At 41.0% G+C, this 25,659-nt stretch overlaps 1 long non-coding RNA gene across 1 annotated transcript in view; it reads right to left on the reverse strand.

Moving 5' to 3' along the window:
* LOC131831317 (uncharacterized) overlaps positions 1–25,430 on the reverse strand; it is a 34,320-nt gene extending 8,890 nt beyond the window's left edge. The window contains exons 1-2 of the long non-coding RNA XR_009353595.1: positions 25,337–25,430; positions 22,609–22,770 (exon numbers count right to left, since the gene is read on the reverse strand). This is a non-coding gene — a long non-coding RNA (uncharacterized LOC131831317). The remainder of the gene's footprint in view (positions 1–22,608; positions 22,771–25,336) is intronic.
* Between the last annotated feature and the right edge of the window lie 229 nt (positions 25,431–25,659).

Consider the following 25,659-nt stretch of genomic DNA (forward strand, 5'->3'; position numbering starts at 1 on the left):
TCTAGATGCTTTTTTCTAACATAAGTGACACCAAAAAACGTTAAAAAAAAGTTATTTAAGAAAAAAAGGCCTACATTCTCTATACCTTCACATGGGGAGAGGGCACCTGGGTTCACCAAGGTGCCCTAATCTCCTGAGAAGCCCTCCACTCAGTCCTGCCTCAGAGCATTCTTATTGTCACTCACACCACCTCCCTTACTCAAGCTGACCTCTTTTCTGTTGCGGTGTGATGTGATGCAACGTCATGTAATATTTTCAGTCTCATAAAGGTGTAAATGATAGACCAAGTTTATTCTCTTACCCATTCAGGATTCATCTACATTTTAATAGCAGAGAACGTTTTTAGCCAAAACAATGTCATCCTCAATGGGGAATTTAAGCATCTCCAATAGAAGTGGCAGGATGTAGGAGATTTATGATAAAATTATTTCCCCCACCCCATCCCCAGGAGTATCATTTTTTTGCACACTGTGGGTCATGGATTGGGAAACAAATTTTGTGAGTTGCAGATAGGATTTTAAAAAGAATGAAATAGAATTGAATAGGATGAAATAAAAGAGGTGAAAATATCAGAAGTCACTGCATGTGGTATGAATAAGTGATGTTTCACAAAATGTTTTAAAAAAAAAAACCCACAAAAAACGCCCCAAAATGTTATTTCAGGTTAAAAAAATACACACACATACACAAATATATATGTGTGTATGTGTGTGTATTTATATACATATATATATGTATGTGTGTGTATTTATATACACATATATGTATATGTGTGTGTGTGTGCTTGTGTGTAAATGTTTAAATTATGTTTTTTGCTGTGGGTTGTAGTAAAGACAAATGTTTGAAAATGTTGTCTCAAATTTACTTTCTAGAAAAGTACAATTTGGTTTTGCCTAAATGACTTGGCTTTTTCTTAGACTAGGAACAACTTGGCTAGTCCATCTTGCTTGGTGGTGGGTTCTAAACAGAATATATTAATTTACTTTTTTTTTTTTTTAAAGATTTTATTTATTTATTTGACAGAGAGATCACAAGTAGGCAGAAGACAGGCAGAGAGAGAGGGGGAAGCAGGCTTCCTGCTGAGCAGAGAGTCTGATGCGGGGCTCGATCCCAGGACCCTGAGACCATGACCTGAGCTGAAGGCAGAGGCTTAACCCACTGAGCCACCCAGGGGCCCCTCAATTTACTTTTTTATGTCTCATATCAGAGGAGTGGAACTCTCTCAGTGTTTCCGAGTCCTCTCAGGAAAAGAACCAAAATGAAAGACCTAACAATCTCCTGCCTACCTAAGCAAATGGTTTTTTGCCTGAAATATCTAAGGCAAGGGGAAGGGACATCTAAGTGTTTCTAAGTGATTTTGGGGATTAGAGTATTAATTAAATGCATCTCTGCTATCCATAAGAGTTAATGTGGATTTCCTATTGGACTTTCCTATTTGTTGAAGGCAGAAGGACCAACATGGCTTGTTTAAATTAAATAATGTCACTGTTTGAATAAATAATCTCAAGGAAGAAAAGCTAGATCCATTATTAGTATTGAAAAGCATCCCCCGTTCCAGAAGGCTAGCTGTATCCTTGCATCCACAGCATCAGATGATGGGGCCGAAGAAGGCACAGAAGTGTTTTTAATGATTATTGCATTTTAGGGTAACTGTAACCGAAAATGACAGTCTGTCTAAGCAATTATTTTTTCCCCCAGAAAACCCTCCTGAGCTCTGAAGAGATGCAAGGAAGATTCCATTTTACTCAGTCAAGAGGACGACTGAAAATGCCAAGCCTATTAAGGTGAAATACATCCCACTAGGAATTCAGAAGGACAGTGTGAGAGTTTCTGCACCAGGAAAACCACCCAGAATTGTAAACTAATTGTTCATGTCATAAAGTTTGCCCAGAGTCTACGCCACCCAGATGCAAAAAAATAAACCTACAATCCTTGGGCCAAATTGATAATAAGTAATGATTAACAAAACGTTCTTTTCCTTGGTGAGACTGCTGGGAGAGATATTCTGTTCCTCCCAGGGGGCTTAAAGAAGAGCTTGCCTTTGTGTGTTCATCACGTTCCAGGAGAAAGGAAGGCAGAGCTACTGTCTATCCTACAAGGGAAATTCCTTGCCTTGGGGGGTCTTTACGGATCAGGCTCCCTACTACTTACACCCTAATCATTTTAAAAGGGAAACTCCAGGAAGCAGTGAGCGTGAGCAATTCCTGTGACTTTTCAGAGCCAGACTCACAGGAGTAAGTGGTTTCCTTAGTGCTCAAATATTTCACAAACTTCGCGACATAGCCTGGATGCTTCCTCCCTGGAATTCCGTATCGTATTATCCCCCAGGGAAACTCAATGTGCTGAAAGAAGTCACCTCCAATCCTTATATGTTGTCTAATTTTAGTATATATATATATTTTAACTTAAAAGCCATACTAGGTTGGGGAAGGCTGGGCATATCCAATGTTCTTAGTATTTCTTTCACATTTCGCCTCATGCAGTTTGAACAGATGTTCATAGTTTAATAAATAAATGTCTATAGAGAAGCAATGAAATTAAAAGTGGCATGCAAGGTCCCAGTAAGCACTATGTTGGGGGAGATACAGACCACCATGATTATCAGAATGACGGAGGATAGTACAACGCTGACTGAGAAATGGCAAACATGATCTTTTGAATAGAGAGCTTTGTTTAGAAATGAATGGTCCATCTCATATTCTTTTTTTTTTTTAAAGATTTTATTTATTTATTTGAGAGAGAGACAGTGAGAGAGAGCATGAGTGAGGAGAAGGTCAGAGAGAGAAGCAGACTCCCCATGGAGCTGGGAGCCCGATGCGGGACTTGATCCTGGGACTCCAGGATCGTGACCTGAGCCGAAGGCAGTCGTCCAACCAACCGAGCCACCCAGGCGTCCCTCCATCTCATATTCTTGCAAAGTTACAGGAATTATACCAATATGATCCAAGTTTCACTGGACATGGTTTATGGACCAGAGAAGTATGTTTGGAGAGACAGTTGAAGAAAATTCAGTAAATGCCATAAAATGTAGATGAATAGAAGAGGCTGGAGCCTTCTGTGAATGCCTGTAAGGAGTTTTCCCAAAGAAGAGTTCTTTCGGGATGTACTTCTCGATTCTTTGTTTTCATCATCTGCCACCTAACATGTGCATTGCTCCTTTGTGTGACCTGGGCACGTGTGTGCTTGCTATCTCCCCTGACCTTCCACGCCACTTAGCGAAATGCAGGCATTTCACAGATAAAGGTGGAAAACAAGCACGAAAGAGAAGAAAGACAAAGGCATGTAAAAGGAAAAATGGAATGAGGGGAAAGAAAGAAAGAAAGAAAAAGAAGCAAGTCTGCTTCGAGCCTAGCAAATGGAACGCAGACAGAAATGCACTCGTCCTGTTGCACGGCCTCGCGGCAGCCAGGACTGTTGTCTGCTTCCTTATCCTGGGAAAAGGGGGGAATCTTGTTTATCGGGGCTTGGGATATGACCAGGAGTGGGATTCTAGAGTGAGCAGTACCCACAAGACCTTCTAGGAAGGCCAGTCGGATTGTAGAGAAGGGAAAGAGCAAAGAAGAAGAGAAAGAGGGGGCCGGAGGCGGTGTGTGGGAAGGAACTGGGCGAGTGAGTTTATTTCTGAGGCACGGCAATGCTTCGTGGGTTGTGCAAACTAACAGTAGACACATGAATGAGGTTGGTCTTGGCACAGGGTAAGTACTCAATAAATAGTCGCCGGGTGAGGTCTGATAATGGAATCTGGGGGTGGGCAGAGAAGTAGGTGTTAAAAGATTTAAAGGAATAAATGATTTTTAAGCATATTGGATGGATTTATGTTTTGAATTGATGTGCCAATTATACATCATTTTATTTTTTTTTTTTTGGTGAAGCAATTCCCCTGAGTATCTTGTTGGCAACGTGTGTGTGTGTGTGTGTGTGTGTGTATGTGTACATGTGTGTATGTGTGTGTGTGTTCCACTGTGGTCATCAAATGAACCACTTCTTTAATCAAGACTCTTTAGTATTTTCTTCTTGTGAATTGGAGGCCAAACCAGAAGCTGATCTCCCTGCGGGCATCACTGCTTCTGTGAAGGGCCAACTTTCCTTCCTCCTGTTTCCTTACTCCCCATTTCTACCATTACTGTCACTTGGCAAGGACTGGGACTGCCACGCAAACCGTGGACATCGGCTATTGCCTGCTGATGCTCACCAAAGGCCTAGACTTCTGCTGGTGCCATCATCTCAAGTCTCCTTCCCAGGATCCCCTTTCTGCTTTCCGGGATCCCCATCTCACTGTTGAAAGATTCGCAGGTTATTATGGGTTGAACAGGGAGGAATGATGGAGAGTTTCTGCATGACTCCCTAAAGGCCTCTGCTGGAACTTGGGATGTTTTAATTTCAGAAATAGATATTTGAAATTATGATGAGATCTCATGGAACTACTAGCATAGCACTATACTTCAGGAGAAAAATGAATTAAGGAAGTATTTGGGGATTGACTCAGAATCCAACCACAATGTTTCTATGGCAAATTGGCTACTAATTTGCCAATTATCAACTTAGAAATGACTATTAGAACAAGACATATTCACTGAAAACCAACAGAGCTAATATGGTCTATTTCAGATTTTGTACAAAACTCAGATGGATCTAACTTGTCTGAATTAGGGCTTCAAATAAAGTAGATTGAATACATCCTATTCCAGCAGGCTTGCCTTCCTTATGGGCCGATTTTCCCATCAGGAAAGAGGCAATAAAGTCTGATACTCTGGTGGTACTAACACCTTCTGGATGTTTATACAAGGAACAACTTTGGGCCAAGTGAACAAGAAAAGAGGAAGTTCCTGAACCACTTGCAAAGGGTTGAGGCTAAAGAACAGATGTCTCTGGGCTGCCCAGACGTCGGCCACATGACCCAGCAGCGCTACCGCTGCCGAAACCCCAAGTCTACAACTCAGGGTGGTCTGGAAGAGAAGGATTGTTTTCTTGAGAGTGGTTTCAAGAATGTAGCTCCTCACCTAATAAAAGGAATGTGCAATGATTAAGTGAGTCTAATATTAGCATCTGCAAAATAAAAAGCAATTGGGCCTGCTCGGAAAGAGCAAACCTTGTCCGCACCCGTTGCCAGGTAAAATCTGTTCTTACTCAGTCATAAATCTTTCTTGGATGCCAGAGAAGAATTTCACTTCCGTCAGAAACACTGGATGAACCAAAGAGAAAGAACATGCTGTTTTGGAGGTGAAAGCATCTTGAGTTTAAAGCCATTGGTGTTTTTCTGCCTGCTTTGTTGGCTTCTTTCTGATGGTGTCCTTGACTTGACCATGCCTTGCGTCATTTTTTCATAGGATGAGGCAGCAGTGGGGAAATGTAAGGATGGGACACTTGCGTCAGGCTTTAGCCTCAGTGAGAGAACCAGCATTTGACACTGAGTTTCACTGTTCTCCGGGATGGAGAGCCTTGATTAAACTTTGAACACCAAACTTTGATAATTCTGATGCATACATTGATTTTATGGTTTCTTTAAACTCAAGGATGCCACTAATTGAGAAGCAGAAATTGAATTGATTTGTTCATCAAATAAGGTTAGTACTCTTGCTGAACTAGAGATTCAAATGAGCAGAAACCACCATATATTATCTGCTTTGTTTTCATGAAATCCTTTGACGTAGGACACTGGTTCTCAACGTATGAGCCTCACAATATCAGCATCACTTGGGAACTTCCTAAAAATAAGCGTTCTTGGGCCCACCCCAGACTTCATGGGGCAGCAATTTGTGTTTCAGTTAAGTCTTCTAAGGGCTTCTGATACACAATAAAGTTTGGGACCCACCAAAGTAGGAAACATTAGCACCATAGAATTTGTTATATACCATCTTATCTTGGATCTTTGAAGTCCCTTATAGCTAAAACTTTCAATGTTAAATCCTAGATTTCCAAGGATCTTTGGCAACATACATGTAGATGACTGCCAATAAATGTGCTCTACAGATACAGCATCTCTGAGGTAGTAAGTCAGTTTTATTTTTTTTAAAGATTTTATTTTTATTTATTTGAAAGGCAGAGATCACAAGTAGGCAGAGAGGCAGGCAGAGAGAGAGAGGAGGAAGCAGGCTCCCCGCTGAGCAGAGAGCCCGATGCGGGGCTCGATCTCAGGACTCTGAGACCATGACCTGAGCCGAAGGCAGAGGCTTTAACCCACTGAGCCACCCAGGCGCCCAGTAAGTCAGGTTTTATTGTCCTCCCTTCCTCACTCCCTCCCTCTCGTCTTCCATCCTTCCTTCCCTTCCTCCCCACCTTCTTTCCTTCTCCCCCCCCCCTTTTTTTTTAGCCTGCCTCTATATCACTTTAGAAAACATTCTCTTCTCTTTTACATATATTTTAGATGGGGCTGACAATCAAGTGGATCTCATCTCACCTGCCGCTTGGTGAGCCACTAAATGGCTAAGCCACTTAGCCCACCAGTCGAAGTACTTGTCTCTGGATAGAGTGATTTGTCCAAAGGTCGTAGCAGGGTCACTGAGAATCTCGGGAGTAGGAGAGATCACTGTAAACTCTACGAAGGAGAGACTCTGTATTTCTGACTTTGTGAAGACCAAGAAACAAGGTGAACTTGGAACTTTGGGGAGGCACATTGGCTCCCACATGGAGATAGTCTGCCTGGGAATGAAGCCAACTCAGAGGAAGACAAAGCCAAGTTTTACATGAAGAGAGGGCAGAGAGCTGATGTCATCTTTTGAAACTTCATGCCTTAAAACTGGAGTCGGCTCTCTTCCCAAGGAGAGATTCATAATCAATTCAATATTCCACGTGAATACCTTAGCTTAGGATCTTGGAGACATTCATATTAATGATTTTTTTCCTTATCACAAAAGTAAGAAATTTGATCTTAGTAGAACTGTGTCATGTAGAAAAAGTCCCTTGCGATCATTTCCACTTCCTGAAAATCACTGTATAGTTTTGCGCATACTCCTTTAGATTATTTCTATCAATATACTAATGAAATGAGATGTTAATTAAGAATCTTCTTAGTGTTGGGGCGCCTGGGTGGCTCAGTGGGTTAAAGCCTCTGCCTTTGGCTCAGGTCATGATCCCAGCGTCCTGGGATCAAGCCCCACATCAGGTTCTCTCCTCAGCAGGGAGCCTGCTTCTCTTCCTCTCTCTCTGCCTGCCTCTCTGCCTGCTTGTGATCTCTGTCTGTCAAATAAATAAATAAAATATTAAAAAAGGAAGAATTTTCTTAGTGTTTATTTTGCTAGAGGCCCATAAAATCAAGGATAAAACAATAGGTGTCTACATCTACATTCTAGAGTGAGGTTATCAGACTGTTTATGTAGGATTTGCAAAGTGAGTGATTCAGGTCTTCCTTTATTAGTTCATATAAGAAGCTAAATTTTTGAGAAGGCTATAAGTTAAAGAGGAGATTGGCAAGGTCAATAAAAGTATATTTCTGGAGAACATTTTTGGAATGGTGGGTATAGCTCCCATCCTGGGGTAGAGTCAGAGAATACTCCCCTTTCACCTTGAGTCAAGTGGGGGAGGACACTTCAAGAGATTCACTCAGAAGACCTTTTATGCATCCTTGGGATTTTCAGGACACGGTACCTGGTAGCTCATTCATCCCTCATTCCCATTTATAGGGCAACAGAGGGAAGAGATGAGACTGAACTCAATGTGATTTGATTTGACGGCCTGCCAACTGTTTCTAATTTGGAATCATTGCAAAACATGAAATCATCCAAGTAGAATGCAGCTATCTTGTTTGGTTGACACTTGAGAAACTTTCTTCCATCATATCCAATCACAGATTTCTCCTCCAAAGCCACAATCGTTCTTTCACACTCTCCTGAGTCACTGCTCCTATCCTGGGTTGTCTCCACTCAGTAGACTCAGGAACAGAACAAATGAGGAACAGAACAAATGAAGAGATTTTGAAGGACCACTTATATGTACAATGACTTAATTATGAGTGTATGGACAATAGAAATCTTTACAACAATTTCCAGTTCCATGTACCACTAACATCAGAATTTTCTGGAGCTGTATTTCATATTCTGCACTTTGTATCTATCTTTCCAATCCCAGTTTCTTCTTCCTGTACCCAGATGAACTCCATTGTATAAAGTCCTTGAATTCTGCCTATGTATTCTCCCTTCATTGAATTCCCTCTTTCTTGAGCATCTAGCCTTTAGGTGCCACTCCCTGATAAACATGGTAAGAATGTTGTTTATAACAACAACTTATTAACCTTAAAAAAGTGCATTTTTTGGTCACATTACTTCATTTTCTTCTCACAATATCCCTGTGATAACTCATCTCCGTTTTGAAGATGGGAAAATGGAGGCTCAGAGGGATTGAGTGATTTGCCCAGTGTCACAGCAAGTTAGTAGTGCACACAGGACAAGGATTCAGATTTTCTTGCCTTCCAAGCTCTTTCTTTCCCTGACAACCCCATCTCCTCAGCTGCTTGCTGTCTGAAGCCACAAGTTCACACTCAGTTTCATCAGCTTCAGCTTTTTCTCTCTTGCTCTGTATCTCCAACATTTATCCTCAAACACTCTAAAGTTTCTTCAAACTCTTTCAGGAGTTTCTAGTAGTAGAGTTATATTTCAAGTATTCTGACCTGATCAGACTGACAGTTGCCAGTTTACAAAGGAATTGGGGGAACAAATTGTTTCAGTTAATCAATTCAACTTGAATATTTGAAACTATTATTAAATTAATTTTTCTCCAGAGGGGTTTTCTATTAAAAAAAAAAAAAGAGTTGAAATTCCGATTTGGGGAGATTTCTAAAAGAAAACCAAGACTTTTCTAAAATAAAAGTACTTGAGCAGATACCTGAAAAATGTTGGTAAATTAAAACATCACTAAAAAAATTCATTGTTTCATTATCATCCTGTATGTATATAACACATATTTTTCCTGTTCCCATATTATTTTTGACTACTAGTAATTCTTTTAATTAAATTTTTGTTCTATGTAACTGTATCTTGGTAACTTTTCAGCTAAAAAGAGAAAAAAGGATAATCTTTAATATTATTTATTACCTGCTTTTTATATCATATCACTTAAAAATAGTTGACACTGACCACAGGGAAAGGAGAGGGAAAACTGAATGGGAAGAAATCAGAGAAGGAGAAAAACAATGGTAGACTCTGAACTCTAGGAAACAAACCGAGTGTTTCAGAGGAGAGGGGCTGGGGGAATGAGGTAGCCAGATGATGGGTATTAAGGAGGGCATGTGATGTGCTGAGCACTGGGTGTTATACACAACCAATGAATCATTGAACACTACCTCAAAAACTAAGGATGAGGCTAACTGAACAGAATAAAAAAATTATTATCTTTTTATTTTTATTATTGACACTGGATAATAATGGAAATAAGGAATGAAAAAGATTAATTTTACTTGTATATGGCTGACTGAACAGACACTGATTTTTACAGCTGATTTCAAAATTTAAATCTTTCTTTTTTTGAAAAAATATACCTTCAAGCATGTTAGTTTTTAATCTTAATCTGTTTAATTATTAGGCTTCTTGGTTTATATGTGCACTGAAAGTGGCTTGGATTAACAATATTTATTCTCGGTTCTTGGAAAAAAATGACACAACTTCTTAATTTTATACGTCCAAAAACACAAGTCCCCAGGCAGCATTTACAGTAAATGTTTACATAAATAACCTCACTTGACCTTCAGAACAGCCCAGTGAAATGTTATCATTATTTACAGGGTGAGAAACATAAAGGTCAGAAGGCCCTTATTCTGTAAATATTGCTTAAGGTTTACATGGCCTATGAAAGGTGAGGTTCAATGGGGCTCTTTGGCCCAATCTGCAAGCTTAAGAGGGATTTTCATTTTTTTTTGCTATGAAGTGGAGATCTTATCTATGGAAACAGGGTTTGCCCTTGTCTCTGATGCCAACTTCAACCTAGAATTAGTCCATCTTTTTCAAAAAGCCATATTGCTGTCCTTTAAGAAATTGTGATGGTCACTCAGAGGTACTGGGAGATGGCAGGCCAGTAGGGTTGCAAGATAAAATACAGGGCATTTAGTTAAATTTGAATTACAGATAAACAATGAAACTTTTTTTTTATTTCTTAATTTTTAAAAAGATTTTATTTATTTATTTGACAGAGAGAGAGAAAGAGATAGAGAGAGAAGCAGAGGGAGAAGCCGACTCCCCAATGAGCAGGGAGACCGATTCGGGACTCCATTCTAGGACTCCGTCATCATGATCTCAGTTAAGGCAAATGCTTAACTGACTGAATGACCCAGGTGCCCCAGAATGAAACATTTATAAGTGTAAGTATGTCCCATGTGATATTGGGACATACTTATACTAAAAAATGTAATATTTATATGACGTTCAATTTTAACTAGGCATCCTAAATTTTTAATTTGCTAAATCTGGCAACTCTACAAATTGGTTTCCTAGGCAAGGAGCAGTTGGTGGCCTGGTGCAAACTTTAAGGGTAGTAAATCTACTAATAACATCACAGGAGGCAGACTAACGTAGACACTAAAGCTGGATTGTTCCTTGCTTGCATTCATATTCTGATTCCCCTGCTTACCAGCTACTTCGCTTTCCTGAGACTTGGTTCCCTCCTCTGCAAAACAGCAGATAACAACAGTCTCTATTTCCTCAGAGTTGTGAGAATTAAATAAAATAACTCAGAATACATTTCACATGATAAATGCTCAATAAACTTTGTATTTATGTTAGTATTCTATATAGTATCTTCTCTTCCTGGGGAACACAGTGATGATAACACTTTGAATTATGCATTATATATATTTATATCTGTCTATCTATCTATGTCTATATCTACATCTAAACCTATATGTAAAATTTCTTACTGGCCTGGATGCTTACATTTAGTAACTGCATTGTCTGGTGAATCTCCTTTAAAAATATTTGTTTCCATTGGTAGTGTGTTTTGTATTAAGTCGCCTATATTTATTATTATTGGTTTTAACTCTGGTTTAAGAAAAATGTTAGTGTTCAGTTTAACAGTATTTGCAGATATGCTTAACTTTATTTTTTTGTTAACTTCACTAGAGTATTTATAAGCTTACATGTATTATAAATTTTTAACATATATATAGTTTTATTGTCAGAAATGATTTTTCCATTATACCCTAAATACCCTGAATTTAGATGTTAATTAGAAAACAAGTTAGGGAAAATGAAATACTGTATGCTCTGAATAGTGCAGTTATTACAGTTTTACCAAGTGTCATTTTCTTACATGCATGTGCTTGCATATCTATACTTATAATTGTTTGTATATGATAATTGTTTTTTGGATTTGACGCTATCTTTTAATTCATGGTTACTGTATATGATTCTACCTAAAACCCATAGATTTAGTAATAGCTACACGTGAGGGATGAGGAACCTTAACATGGGTAAACTGAGTGAATTTTCCTGATGCTTTTAGAAAGTCTCTTGAGAACTCTGTACTTATCAGCGTGCTAAGCATTGTGGGGTCATGCAAAGCTGCATCAAACTTGAGGCTTATGATTTGTTTGAGGATGGAAGAATGGGGAATAAAACACGTGTAGAAGTAACTACAGTAAAAGCAGCAAGTGCTAAAGGATTTAAGATGAGAACTGATAATGTCTTCTATGAGACCAGATGTGTTTGTCCCATTGCAATGACAAGGGATAGATCCAACTGCCACATTTGACGTGACTTTAACGTAAGACACTTCCCCACTGAGGTTTAATTTTCCCTTTCCTTTTTTCTTTTCCTGTCCTTTTCTACTGGGCACAAACTTAACCATTAAGATCAGCATGAAAGGTGACATTTTCCAATACTGCTTATTACCTGAGATCCCTAAATAGCATGCTTTAATTTTGAAAAACATTGACGGTTTTTAAAAATTTCAAAATATTGCAGACATAAGGTACCTAAAATAATATTTTAATGTAAATGAAAATAAAATTGGGCTAGCTTTTTTTTATATTAAAATGTTTATAGAGGGGTGCCTGGGTGGCTCAGTTAGTTAAGTGTCTGCATTTGGCTCAAATCAGGTCCCAGGGTCTTGGAATCAAGACCCACATCAGGCTCCCTGCTCAGCAGAGAGTCTGCTTTTCCCTTCCCCTGTTCATGTGTATGTACTCTCTCTCTCTTTCTCTCAGTCTCTCTCTCTCTCTCTCCCTCTCAAATAAATAAATATTAAAAAAAGTTTATGTGAACAAAACTGTTTACTAACACATGTACCCCTCCAGGGCCTAAATGGATATATTCAGCTTGTTCTGCTGGGGTTTACTGGTGGCAAAGTAATCTGTCAACATGCAACAAGAACACCAACTATGTCTATACTTTTGTCTCAGTAATTGTGCATCAGAGCACCTAGCTTAAGAAGACAGTACAGGGAAGAGCTGGTTATACACATATAAACGCATGTGTGTGTGTACCTTCTGTTTATCTAAATCTGTGTGTTTGAGGAAACTCTTACAATTTTTACCTTCATATCTGTATTTCCTGTATTAGGAGAAAACAGGGCTGGTTTCCTGAGTGGGCAACCAGTACAGTTGCACAGGTTCCCATAGTTCAGAAAGGGTTTCATCCTTGGGGTTTAATGTTCTGTGGTGGGTTTTTTGTTTTTTGTTTTTTGTTTTTTTTTTTAAGATTTTGTTTATTTATTTGACAGAGAGAGATCACAAGTAGGCAGAGAGGCAGGCAGAGAGAGAGGAAGAGAAGCAGGCTCCCTGCTGAGCAGAGAGCCCGATGTAGGGCTCGATCCTAGGAACCTGGAATCATGAACTGAGCCAAAGGCAGAGGCTTTAACCCACTGAGCCACCCAGGCACCCTTGTGGTTGTCATTTTGAATTTCTAGATAATTTTCTCTTTAAATTTGTGTTTCATAAGTGAACTCCAAAGGGACGATGAAGCAGGCACAGGGGGTTTGGAGCCTTGATTTACCTGTGCTCCGTTCCCCCACCAGGTCTGCTGGTTGGGTTCTCCGCCTCCCACTTCCTAAAAGTGCCCAGTTAGTGCTGCTGTCTTCTACCCCTGGTGGGGGGTATGGGTGTGGATGGAAAGAGGGTTGGGGTCAAGCATATGCACTAAACTTGTGGGGCAAGGACACAGACATCTGTGAGTTCATCTGGAAGTTTCCTATTACACTCAAGGGAGTGCAACATTAAATACCAAATGAAAAACCCCTTATCTTGGCCGGCTCAAGAGAAACCACAACAAGAGGGAAAACTTATTTTTTTGCTTTTGTGGACAAGGTTCTTATATTTGTGTTTTGCGCGGGGACACATAAATTATGTAGCTGGAAGAAAAGGCGAATAGGTGAAGTTTCAGAGGGCTTGGGGTTCCAGTACTGCTCTAGCAAGAAGTTATTCTAGATAAAATGGGATAAAATCAAACTCTTCCCCTTAGCCTCAGAGCCAGGCTGCAGGACTGAAGCCAGGAAGGGAGAGAATGCAGACAGCCCATGTCATTCCCGTGGGCAGAGCTTACAGCTTTTCCCACACTAGTAATAAAGAGTCTTCAACTCTTGGCCCTGAGAATTATTGCCCTTCTGGGCTCTGTGTGTGTGTGTATGCATGTGCGCTAGCGTAGGAGGGAGGTGTGGAAGGCAGTGCTTCCTGAGTTACTTTCTGTAATATTTCTTGTGAGTTTCCTCTTTGTTTCCTTTTCCCCTCCATTTAAAGAAATCATCCCATTATTTGAGATGAGATTTGTCCCAGAGCTTTAGTTCTTGTGTGTGAAGTTTTTTTTTTTTCAAAGTCAGAAGAAAGCACTAAGGTAGATTCAGCACTCCAGGCAGACCCATCAATCTTGTCTGTAATTGGGTCTGCCATTGGTGAGTAGCCACTTGGGAGGAAATTGCTCACCCATGTGGAGTGAATGAACTCTTTCAGGGCGCCCGGCCTCCACAGAGGGCCGCGCCATGGCCTCCTGCCAGAGAGCATCGTCGCGGTGCCCAGCTCAGCGGCAGACTCGGGTTCAGCCCAGGGAGCAGTTTGTTCCTCTGCTCCTGCAGATAAGCATCTGTTTGCTCTCCCTTTTCCTGGTTCAGCAGGGCCGAGGTCCCTTTAGAGAGGCACTGACATTTAAAGGCATGACAGCTTTCGGTGATGGGAATAGGGATATGGACTCACCAAGAGCTTTGAGTCCCTTTGTTTGAAGGAGGGAAGAGCAAGCAATAGTAGTTTTATGACGTCAAGGTGAGAGCTGATGAGGTCATTCCTGCTTCCAGTCCATTAATCTCTGGGCCATTTGAAGCCAGCTGTTTATAAAGAAATGCCAGCTCCATTGGCAGTTTCTCCATAATTGTTCTAAAGAACTGGCATTACTTTTTCTTTCCTCTAACGTATTCCAAATACTGCCTTGTTGCAGGAGAGCTCAAGTAGAAAAGTTACCCATCCAAATCAACAATGTGAGATCACCTCTTTCATCCATCAGAGGCGTTGGAGATAGATTGATAAGGAAGTGGAATTCCTGTGTTTATGCTTTCAGACGATTTAACCAAAAGAACATTTAGCTGCTGCTCTTTCCTGTTTTGAAAGAACCCTCTGCTTGGGAGGTCAGTGACTGAATTCACATCTTCAATATTTTGCATGAAATCCTTCAAAAAGAAGGCCTCTCTCCCTCTTGAATGGATTTCACAGCACAAAAACCCATATGCTTCTTAGTTGTTATTTGGAATGGCATAGTACCTTGGAGAAGAGGGTCAAAAATCTCCCAGTGACCTTTATATTATGGGGACTATACTAGAGCTGCAACAGAATAAAGAATTAATGGCTTTGTGTAAAAACACACGTAGACTTTCTAAAACATCTATTAGAAAAAAATAGAGAATAAGGCTCTTCTAGAAAAAAACAAGCTAAAGGAGAGATATTTATATTTGGGGCATAAAGAAAGCAAAATCACTGAGATGAGCCCATAATTTAGTTGAGGACAACACTGTTGAAAAATATTCCAAAAGCACGTTGTTCTAAATCTCTTAGCAATAATCACCTTGGATTACGGTTTTGTGTTGACTTGTTGATCTCTCCTGCTTGCCTAAGTCTTCCGAGCTTAGTATCTGGAACAAATACAATGCTTAAAGGCTAAGTGAATTAAAGAATGAATGCAAAGACTCAATTCTATATGCTATGAGGTATAGAATAAGAAGGAGCAGTCAGGGTGTGGTAATACCCAGAGCAAAAACACTTGCTGTGTTTTTAAGGCCTTTGCCTGAAACAAGCCAAGATGAAAACTTTTAAGGGGAAACATGTTCCCTGAGGGGAAGATTGTATTGGCAACAACCACAATGTCTTAAGCAACATTAAACACTTAACAGCTCTTGATAGATGAGCTAGGAATTTGGAGCATATATGCCCCCTGGGAAATCAGCCAAAACACTGCATGGCTATATATTTTAAATCTATAGTAACAGTTCAGACAAATTGAGGTTGTTCTCAACTCTGACCCTCACAGGGTTCCTCCCTGATGAAAGCTGCTTTCCTTTCCCCCTGGTGTTCTCATTTTACTTCTTAGAAGAGAGTGAAATGTTCTGCATGGAATTTTATCTTTAAATTTCTGTGGCCAGTGAGGAGAGCCCAAGGGCATGTCTCAGAAAAATGGAAGGACCCAGGTGTGCGGTCTCATCTTTACAGCATGATATATTTAACACCCTAATCGTCTAAATTGAACACACTGAACTTGGAGCCTTTTTCTAACTTGGGAAAAAAAATCATGTTTTGACAAATTCCATACGGTTCAACTGAAATCAAGCCTGTTAGCCAGAATCAAGGCCACAGGCAACTGTCCTTAGTATTTCTAAACTGTTGTCTAAATAGACTCATGAGATGACATGGTTGTCCACGGTAGTGTTCTTCCACAGGCCAATCTGACATGACAGGAACGTTTATCAAAGAATAAAATTCATGTCAGGCATGAACATGTTCAGCTGTCTCATTCATTGCTGTGGTTGGATTTGTCATAACACAGGACTGTGCTTGCATACCTGGTTTATCCAGAGATCTTTTTGTGTTTGACAGTTGCTACTCTAGGAGCTTCCTCAGAGAAAGGTTAAATTGTCTTTCTCCAGTTTTGCATCACGGAGAGAAGAGCACAACTTGTTGGGCATGGCTAGTGTGGTGGAAGAGCAAAAGCATGAGAATCAGGAATCTTATCCTCCTGGGCATCTTAGGTGGAACTGATTTACAACCATGACACTGAACAGAATGGAATGGTGCTTTCTTTATATCAGTCAATTCTTCTGAGGTTCCACTAGCTTGTATTTGTGCCTTATCCAGAATCCACTCGCTGGGGTTGAAATTAGATCTGCCCCTGGAGATGGGATATTTAGTGAACAGCCCACTGTTGAACAGATACCCTCTCAATGAGGATATCCTTCAAGTAGAGAAGAAGGAGCTAAGCAGAGGGGAAGGGTTGCATGTGATCATAGCATAAACATGGACCAGGCTGAGAACTTGAAACCCACCTTAACCAGGGCCTTCTTGGCCGCTGTATACCTCTGAAAGAAGGAAATATTCTAGGGGCAGGGAGGGTTTTCTCTCCCTCCGCTGTGATTCCCCTTGGTCTCTAGCCAAAAGCCCTAGTCCCTTGACACAGTCTTCAAAGCCTTCCTGATATGGTCTTGCTTACTTTCCCATATTAATTTCTTGCCTTTGTAGCCTCAAACTTTATGAAAAGACAATCCCTCTGTATGTGCCATGCCACATTTAAGCTCTGCCCTTGTATGCTGCATTTCCTTTGTCTGGCTAATTTCTTCTTCAGCCTTTTGTAAGGGCCGACTTAGCCAGAGCGACTGCATCTCGGTTGAGCAGCCATTTTGTTGTTTGTGCAGTAAAACTTAAACTGACCCTGCCCTCCCCACGCCCCTCCCACCAGTTTCCACTTAGAAGCAAATCCAGAAAACCAGTAAAATATGGTCGACTAGTCCCTGATAACAGAGCCCAAATACAAGGACAGGTCAGGTCAAGTGCAGATAACAGAGCCCAGAATACAAAAACGAGTCAGGCCAGGTGGAGACATCCAATCAGTAAAGTGCACATACTATCTCCCTAGCTACCAAAGAATGTGGGCCCCACCCTTTGTGTGCCAATTCTGACCAAGGTGATAGGCTAGTTCAAATAGCTACTGTTGGGTGAATTGTAATTCAATTGGCCACCCGTGTGTGCTCTATAAAAGTTAGTCTGTGAGGCTGGGAGGGCTCGCTCTCTCCATAAGGGGCGGCCCCGACCAGTCGGGTTGATTCTCGATACTGGAGCGAAATAAAGCTTTGCTTGATCTTCGCTTTGTATCAGTCTCGTTCCTTTAATCACAGACCCCATCACCTTTAGGATTAGAATTAAGAATCATCTTGCTCGGGGCGCCTGGGTGGCTCCGTGGGTTAACGCCGCTGCCTTCAGCTCAGGTCATGATCCCAGGGTTCTGGCATCGAGCCCCGCATCGGGCTCTCTGCTCAGTGGGGTGCCTGCTTCCTCCTCTCTCTCTGCCTGCCTCTCTGCCTACTTGTGATCTCTGTCTGTCAAATAAATAAATAAAATCTTTAAAAAAAAAAAAAGAATCATCTTGCTCAAGAATGGAATCCCACATTGGGTTCCTAGTTCAGTGGGGTGCCTGCTTCTCCCTGCTTCTACCTCACCTGCCTTAGCCTGCCATTCTGCCTGCCTGTGTTTTCTCTCTCTGACAAATAAATAAATGAAATCTTAAAAAAAAGAAGAAGAAGAAGAAGAAGAATAGGGCACCTGGGTGGCTCAGTGGGTTAAGCCTTTGCCTTCGGCTCAGGTCATGATCTCAGAGTCCTGGGATCAAGCCTCTCGTTGAGCTCTCTGCTCAGCAAGGAGCCTGCTTCCCGCCCCCTACTCTCTGACTGCCTCTCTCCTTACTTGTGATCTCTCTCTCTGTCAAATAAATAAATAAGTAAAATCTTTAAAAAAAAAAAAGAGTTTCTTCAAGACTCATAAGACTGGATTAAGTTCCTTTTATGGGTATCCATAATACCTTGTGTATCTCTCCAAGGCTAACCTATATTGTCTCTTCTCCTTTACTTAGCATGAGAGGTATTGATCCCTCTTCTGGAATGAGGAACATATTCTCTCAGATACTGGAAGTGCCAGTGGAGACAATCTTCAAATGTCAGCTCCCTGTGGGGATTGCCGTTGTTGAAAAGAGCCATCTAAGACAAGTTAGATCCCTTTTCTGGGGTGGTCAGTGTCCAATGACTAATCAACACAGAGGTTAAAGGCTTGGCCCTTACACCTAGGGAGGTTCAAGTCTGAAGCTCTTGAGAACTTCAGAAATCTCTGCAGGGTCAGTTGTGGCTTGTCCTGATACTGTATCACACTCAACTTCTCCCTGTGCCTAACCCTGTTTCCTTCCTGCCTTTCCGTGGGTGTTGATTCCAAGAATTCCCTCATCAATTTTCTGCTGGTTGTTCTCCACCAGAATCAGCTTCCAGCAATCTCAATGTGTGACACCTACCTTCATTTGATCAGAGAAAGTTGAGGACAGAGATACCTTATTCATCTTTATATTTCTAACACATAGTACGGTGTCTGGCATAGAGTGTGCTTTCAACAAATGCTGATGGGTAGTCTGAATAAATGAAATTCAAAATGAGAGAGGCATTTCATATTGTTAAAAGTAATGAAGTGGTCAATCAAGTTTCCTCTAGAAGGTATAGAGCGTCATCATACTGACAGCCTTGACAATTAAATAGGGGAAGGATCCTGGAGTTGGAGTTAACATATCTGAGTACAAGTCTTATTCTTCCCCTTACTTATTAAACCTGCACATTGTTGGGTTCTAGCACCAAAACTAGGGCACACTCAAAGCAGGTGCTACTTACAAAGCAAAGGCCAAGTTCAAGGAAAACAACAAACAGTGCAGTATTGGGAGCCATTAACATGTTATGATATCTAGGCCTGAAGGGATAAGGTGAAGGGGTCGGAGTTTAGAACCCAGAGATGCCACTGGAAGGGAACTGTGGTTTGCCTAGAGGGATATGGCTTATTCACTGAGAGTTGGTAATATGGGAGTTGGGGAGATAAATGCGTAGGGCTCATTCTCCATCACCCTTCCCCCTCTTACCAGGGTCTCCCCTTGACCATAGCCAGTGAGAAGCCAGAAGCCCAGGGGGTCCTTGCTGCAAGCCAGTGGATTTCCAGGAATAGAAGACAGAGAAGGGGGAGAGGGTGAAGAAGAGAAGAGAATTGGTCTGGAGTGAAAACAGAAGATAACTGGCACAGGAGCCAAAGAGACTCAAGAGTGCAACAGATGTGCATCTTACCTGGGGAAGGGAGCTCCACCTAGTCCACTGGATGGGTAATATGCATAAACATGCTTTGTTAACTGCAAACTGAAATCCAATATTACATACGGTCTAATTGAAAATATTCACTTAATGTTTCCAAGAGTAGGTCTTCATACCGTCCAAATCTAGGAAGAGTTTTTAGCAGACAGTGCTACTGATTCAGTAGCAGGAAATCAGTCTTGTGCCTGCTGGCTGTGCTGCATTTTGATTCATGGGGACTGGGGTTTGGAAAGGCCAACTTTCTGAATCATGACTTTGTGACCTGGAATTTTAGTTCTTCAGTTCATACATAAGCATGTAGCACGCTTTCTTCTGTGAGGCAATTCAGAATTATGAAAAATTATATGCTACAGTTCAGCATTATTTGGGAGAATGGTGTCACTTCATTTATTTGCTCATTCATTCATTAAAAAATATTTATTAAAAAGATCTATATCATAACTTTTCTAACTCCTGCCATTGCTTTCATCTCTTTTATCCAGTGGAAAGTGGCAAGATTTCAAATCTTCTGGAGAAAAGAAAATGTGTCCAGACTCCGTATCATTTGTGGGAAATTAATTCACAATAGTTGAAGTTAGTTTTTAAAAATTAACAATTCTTTCATTTGATTTATATTTTATTACTTTAAAGTCCATTTTTAAAATTTTGTCTGTGCAGATGTGTGTGGCTATGAGATTTAAAAAGCCAGAGAATTTGAATTTCCTGTGTCCCTTAGCAAAGGCATTGTGGAATGTGTGCTTGCAAAACAGTTTCAGTTTCATTTACTCTCCTTTCTTCTCTCTACCTCTTTCTCCTTCTCTATCTTTCTTCCTTCTCTCCTTCTTTCTTCCACACATTTGTGCATATGTTCACTTCATACATATTTACTAAAACTCTGCTGAGTACCAGTCACTCTTCTAGGGAGCAGAGATACAGAAATGAGCAAACTGAGAAAAACTGCTGCTAATATTCTAGTTGGGGCGACCGATAATAAGCAAGATGTGTAAGTATATATAAATATATGATCATATGTAAACTGTTGGACTGGGAGGAAAATTAACTAAGAAAGAGAAATAGGAGGAGTTGAACTGGAATGTTTCAGGGTGATCAAGGAATGTTCGTATTTAACAGTACAGGTTGCTCTAAAACAACATAAAATGAAGTTATACCATGTATTACAAACACAAAATTTTGGTTCTAAGTCCTAACTCAGTGAGATTCTCCAAGTCCCACATTTTTTGCCTGCAAAGTAACAGAGATGGAGTGGGGGCAGAGACAGTAGAAATGCTCTAACTGTAGTAAAATGATTTGGTGTAATACAGAAACATAAAACTCACAATCATTCTTGACTCTTCTCATTCTTTCAGTCTGTCAGTAAATTCTCTTGGCTGTGCTGTCAATGTATGTCCAGAGTCAGACCACAGCTCTCACCTCCCCTGGTACCACCTTGGTCTGAACCACCATCACATCTTGTCTGGTTTATTGCAATAAACACCTCATGGCCTCCCAGCTCCTAGCCCTACACACATCAGCTAGAGTGAGACTTTAAAAAGTCAGGCCTTGTCATTCTTTCGTTCAAACCCTGCTCTGGCTCCCGATTCGTATGGACTAACTGCCAAAGTCCTTACAATGGCCTTCAAGGCCCACTTTGACCTTTCCTACAACTCCCGCCCTCACTCAGTCCCCTCTGACCACACTGGCATTTCATTCTTTCATGAATGTCAAGAATTTTCTGCCTTTAGGCCTTTGCTTTATCTTCCTCCATCTGGAATGTTTTCCCTAACTTACCCATTTTACTAATTCCCTCAAATCTTTATTCATTTCTCTTTTCAGCAGGGCCTATCTGGACTAACTTCATGAAACTTCTCAAACTTTCCCTTTCATCATTCACACCCCTGACCCTCATAGTACTCACCACTTTTACACATTGGATAACATTTACTGAAACAATTGACTTATTATGTTTACGTGTATCTCTGTCTGCTAGAAATAACTTCATGAGGGCAGTCCATGTGCCAGAAACAATGCCTGGTCTAGAGCAGGAACTCAATAAGTATTTGTTTAGAATAATTAATGCTCTCTTAAGTGCGTGCCTGTGCACACACACGCACACACACACACACAGACCCCATATAAACTTTTCCTATGATCTCATCTCCTTTCACGCTGTCTTTGGTCCAAAACACTTTCCCACACACTTTTTGGTCATATGTCCTACTGTTATGGACTGAATGCTTGTGTTCTGCCAGATTCATATGTCGAAGCCCTAACACTTAATGTGGCTATATTTGAAGATAGGGCCTTGAAGGAATTAATTAAGGTAATTATTAGTAATCAAGTTTTTGTTTTGTTTTGAGAGAAAGTTGGGAAAGGGGAGAGGTAGAGGGAGAGAGAGAATCCCAAGCGGGCTCCACACTGGGTGGGGGAGATCTCACAACCCTCAGATCATGACCTAAAAAGAAATCAAGAGCCTGACACTTAACTGACTGAGCCACCCAGGTGCCCCACTAGTAATTAATAATTAAATAGGGTCCCAAAGGGGGGACCCTGGTCCCATAGCATTAGTCCTTTTTAAGAAGAGACAACAGAGAGCTCACTTTCTCTATTCTTCCTCATGCACTGAGGAAAGGCATGTGATCACACAATCAGAAGGCAGTCAGGAAGAGAATTCTTACCAGGAACTAAACTGGCCAGCACCTTGACCCTGGACTTCCAGCTTTCAGATCTGTGAGAAATAAACTCTTACTATTTAAGTCACACAGTAGTTGGTGTTTTGTTATGGCACTACTAGCAGACCAATACACCTAACCACACGTTTAAACTCACCTTAAAGCTCTTCTCCTCCATTAAATCATTGCCAAATGTATTAGTCCATAGGGACATCCACTTACTGACCTTTGATAGCATTTTGAAGTAAATGACAAATTTTAGACTTTGATTATAGTTTGCATTGACTTATTCTCTGTGTTATGTATGTGTATTTGGTTTCCCCACAAAAGTATAAGCTGCTTTATGAGGGCAGAGGTTGAGACAAATACAAGTCCATGGTGCCAAGTTCTCTTTGAGGAAAGCAACTATGTTGTATTCACAGTGAGGATTATAGGATTATTTTATGGCCCAAGGTCACATAAATGATCCTGAAACAGAACTGGATAGAATTCTCATAAATCCTACACCAGGATTCCATTTTTGAAAAAAGGATCATTTTTGATAGATGTTGAATTCATAAGAAAATGAAGGCTTTCTAAAAATATATTTATGACAAAATGCAGTTCCTAAGGATACCAAAGAATGTCTTCTTGACACCAGACTAAGGAATAAGAGGCAAGTTGTCAGAAATGAAACCCTCGATCTTACCTCATCTCGCAGTTATCTACGACACCGTCTCCCCCCACCTTCATGTTTTGCAGGCAAGCTCATCAGGGACACACTGGGGCCGAAATAATGAGAAAGAGCAGGAAACTAGGGGAAGGAGCACGGACCATGCATTCATTGATCAAGCAGGCAGGCAGGGATAAGCTGAAAGGGATAAGAGAATAGAAACCTTTAGATAGTTACTCATTTGGAAAAAAAACCAAACAACAACTCTTTGGTGTATAAGATTATGGGAAAGGAAAGGCTGTTGTCCTGACTGAGACAGGAGCTTGCGCAGACTTTGACGGAGATGTTCTACATATACTTTTCCATGATACACATTTCTACAAATGTATATCTATTACCAACTAAATCTATTACCAACTAAAATGGGGTTTTAAAAATTCCTTTTCCTAAGTTACCATAGCATGTTTGGTAGCTGGGTTCACAGGTCAGTCTGCAAAGATCTCTTTCAACTGAAATATTGCAGTTTTGGTGTAAAAACTACACCAACTTGAAAATGATATAAGTTACAGCTGATGGTTAAGTTGAAAACATTTCATCTGAGTAAGAGGAGAAAGTGGATGTGCATTCCTGTAGAAATTCTGGAGGAATTTCGGGTATCTCCCAATCTTTGAATAGTTCTGTTGTTTACTATGTTTATTTTTACTTGTAAAGGCACAACTTTACTTTTCTTTCATAGATACCTGCCTAGGACTACCTTTTCACATATAGAACAAGTCAACTAGGAATGAATGAAAGAATAAGACAAGAATTTTTATCAGGAAACTAAGCAAGAAGCAGCAAAGAGAAAGTGTGACTGAATGTTCAAGAGAGTGTACTTGATGAGTGGGGGGGAGGTGTGTAAAAGAAAGGCAGAGTCTGAATATGTGGATAATCCAGTGCAAGTTGGTGGAAAGTGCTGGTTTGGAGTCCAGCTTGACTTGGACTTGCATTCTGGACAAACTGTCATTCTGGAAAAATTACTCCCTTAACATCTCTGCTTTAATTTCCTTCCTCATCTGTGAAATGAAGAAAGTCTTCACTTCAAAACATTTGTGTGAGGATTAAAGGAGGGAATGTCGCTGAAACTGAGAGCTGGGAATCCAAAAGTAAGAGTCATCAGTAAGAGTGCTGCTGCAGGTCCGCGGGGTGGGAGTGTGCACGTCAGTAATGGGGCAGAGCACTGGCTGGCTTCTGGGAAGGCCCTGGAGCAGAAGGTGGGGTGGGGGAAGGAACGGTAGGAGCATTAAGGGAGGAGCAGAGTGTGTGTGTGTTGGGACTATTATATGCCCACAGTGGAGGGAATAAATGCATAATGGAATGTATTATACTGTGCTCTGTTCTGCAGTGGAGTTTAGCATGGCCTCAATTATTCTTTTTCATTGAGAAATAGCACAATATCTCTGGGGTCTTTATCTGCAAGCACCATTAGGTTGCCTGTGAACGTTAAAAAGAAATTACGGTTACAGCCCCAGGGCACCATTTCTGAGGAGCCTTGTGGGGTAGGGGAACAATAGGAGCATTGCTCTGCAAAGCACTGTATCTATTTGTTATCTCCCTAGGGGAACGTCAGAAGGCAACCAAGTCACAGTGAGGTTGCAGTAAACAGTAAGGACCTTTTCCTGTCTTCCCTCCGAAGGAATGACTTCAGTCTTTGCTTTGTGTCCATCTTGGCCAGTCCACAGCCTTGCTTTCCCAGGATGCCTTTTTCATTTTTCTTTTCCTTTACTACAGGGATTTTCAGCTGGGCTTTGGAGAGGGTGGTGGGGGAGAGGATAACAAAAACAGCAGAGAAGCTTTTCAAAATGCACATGCCAGCAGCCTGTCTGGGTGGGCTTCCGTACCTGATGCCGCATTGAGAGAAACAGTGGATCACATACAGGCCCAACCCACAGCTCACAGTCAGGTTTCTCTCTCTCAGGGCTCTTTTCTTATACCTGGACCTGTGCAAACTTCTTTGCAGTCCTCTTCATCTCATCTTCTCTAAATTCCCTAAATAATCTCAGAGAGCAATGTTGCATTCCAGGAAAGATGGGCTTATTGGTTAGCTACTTAGATTTTCTAGAAGTAATTGTAAGATTTTATTTATTTATTTTAGAGAGAGAGTGAGCACATGCACTGGAGCAGGGTGAGGACCAGAGGGGGAGGAAGAGGGAGAGGGAAAGAATCTCAAGCAGACTCCGCACTGCACAGGGAGGCTGACATGGGGCTTGATTTCAGGACCCAGAGATCATGATCTGAATTGGAACCAAGAGTTGGGCACTTAACCAAACGAGCCACTCAGGCACCCCTAGAAGTAATTTTAAGTAACTTTGCAACTGTGTTAAAACTTCATTGATAAACTGCATTTTCACTGTATGACAATTGTCAATTTTCCAATTTTCTGCAGAAATCAGGAATGGAGAATCAGCTTGAGAGTTGGTGGTGTGACTAGCACTCTTCCCTGGGAAGGAAAAAGAAGTCAGTGGATGAAAGACCTGAAGGGACTTTCCAGGCCCAGGAAACTGCTTAGGGGCCTAGAATCATGACAGACTTCCTTATGGATATCCCACAGTTCAAGGCATGGCCTAGATATATTGTTTCCAGGCAAAGAAAACTCCACTGGGGTATTGAACAGAATATTCTAAGAATCTTTTAAATCAACAGCTCTGCTGCTTGCCCATGAGGAATGTGCCCTCCCTGGGGATGCCTGGAGAAAACGGAATGTGCACCAACAGTGGGGCCTTACCTCATCCTCCTCCAGTCTCTGTGGGCTTTTCTTGTGCAACGTGATAGCTGGACCTCCCTGCCCTCTGCGTCTGCACTCTGGGCAATGCCGTGAAGCGGACTAGACTTGCCTCTCAGTTATCATTTCGTACTCAATGACACTTTATACCCTCACACTGCCCCCTGGCTGTTCAAAACTTATTTGGGGAGATGCAGTATATATTAGAATTTGCAAACTAATAGATAGTCTGTTTATAGATGTTTTCTCTCAAGAGTCTTTTATATTCTTATTTAAAACTTGTTACCAACATTTGAATCAAGAAGCAAAATCCTAGATTCTTAGCC

This window comes from Mustela lutreola, chromosome 5 (genome assembly GCF_030435805.1).
Source record: "Mustela lutreola isolate mMusLut2 chromosome 5, mMusLut2.pri, whole genome shotgun sequence".
Classification (NCBI taxonomy): Eukaryota; Metazoa; Chordata; class Mammalia; order Carnivora; family Mustelidae; genus Mustela; species Mustela lutreola.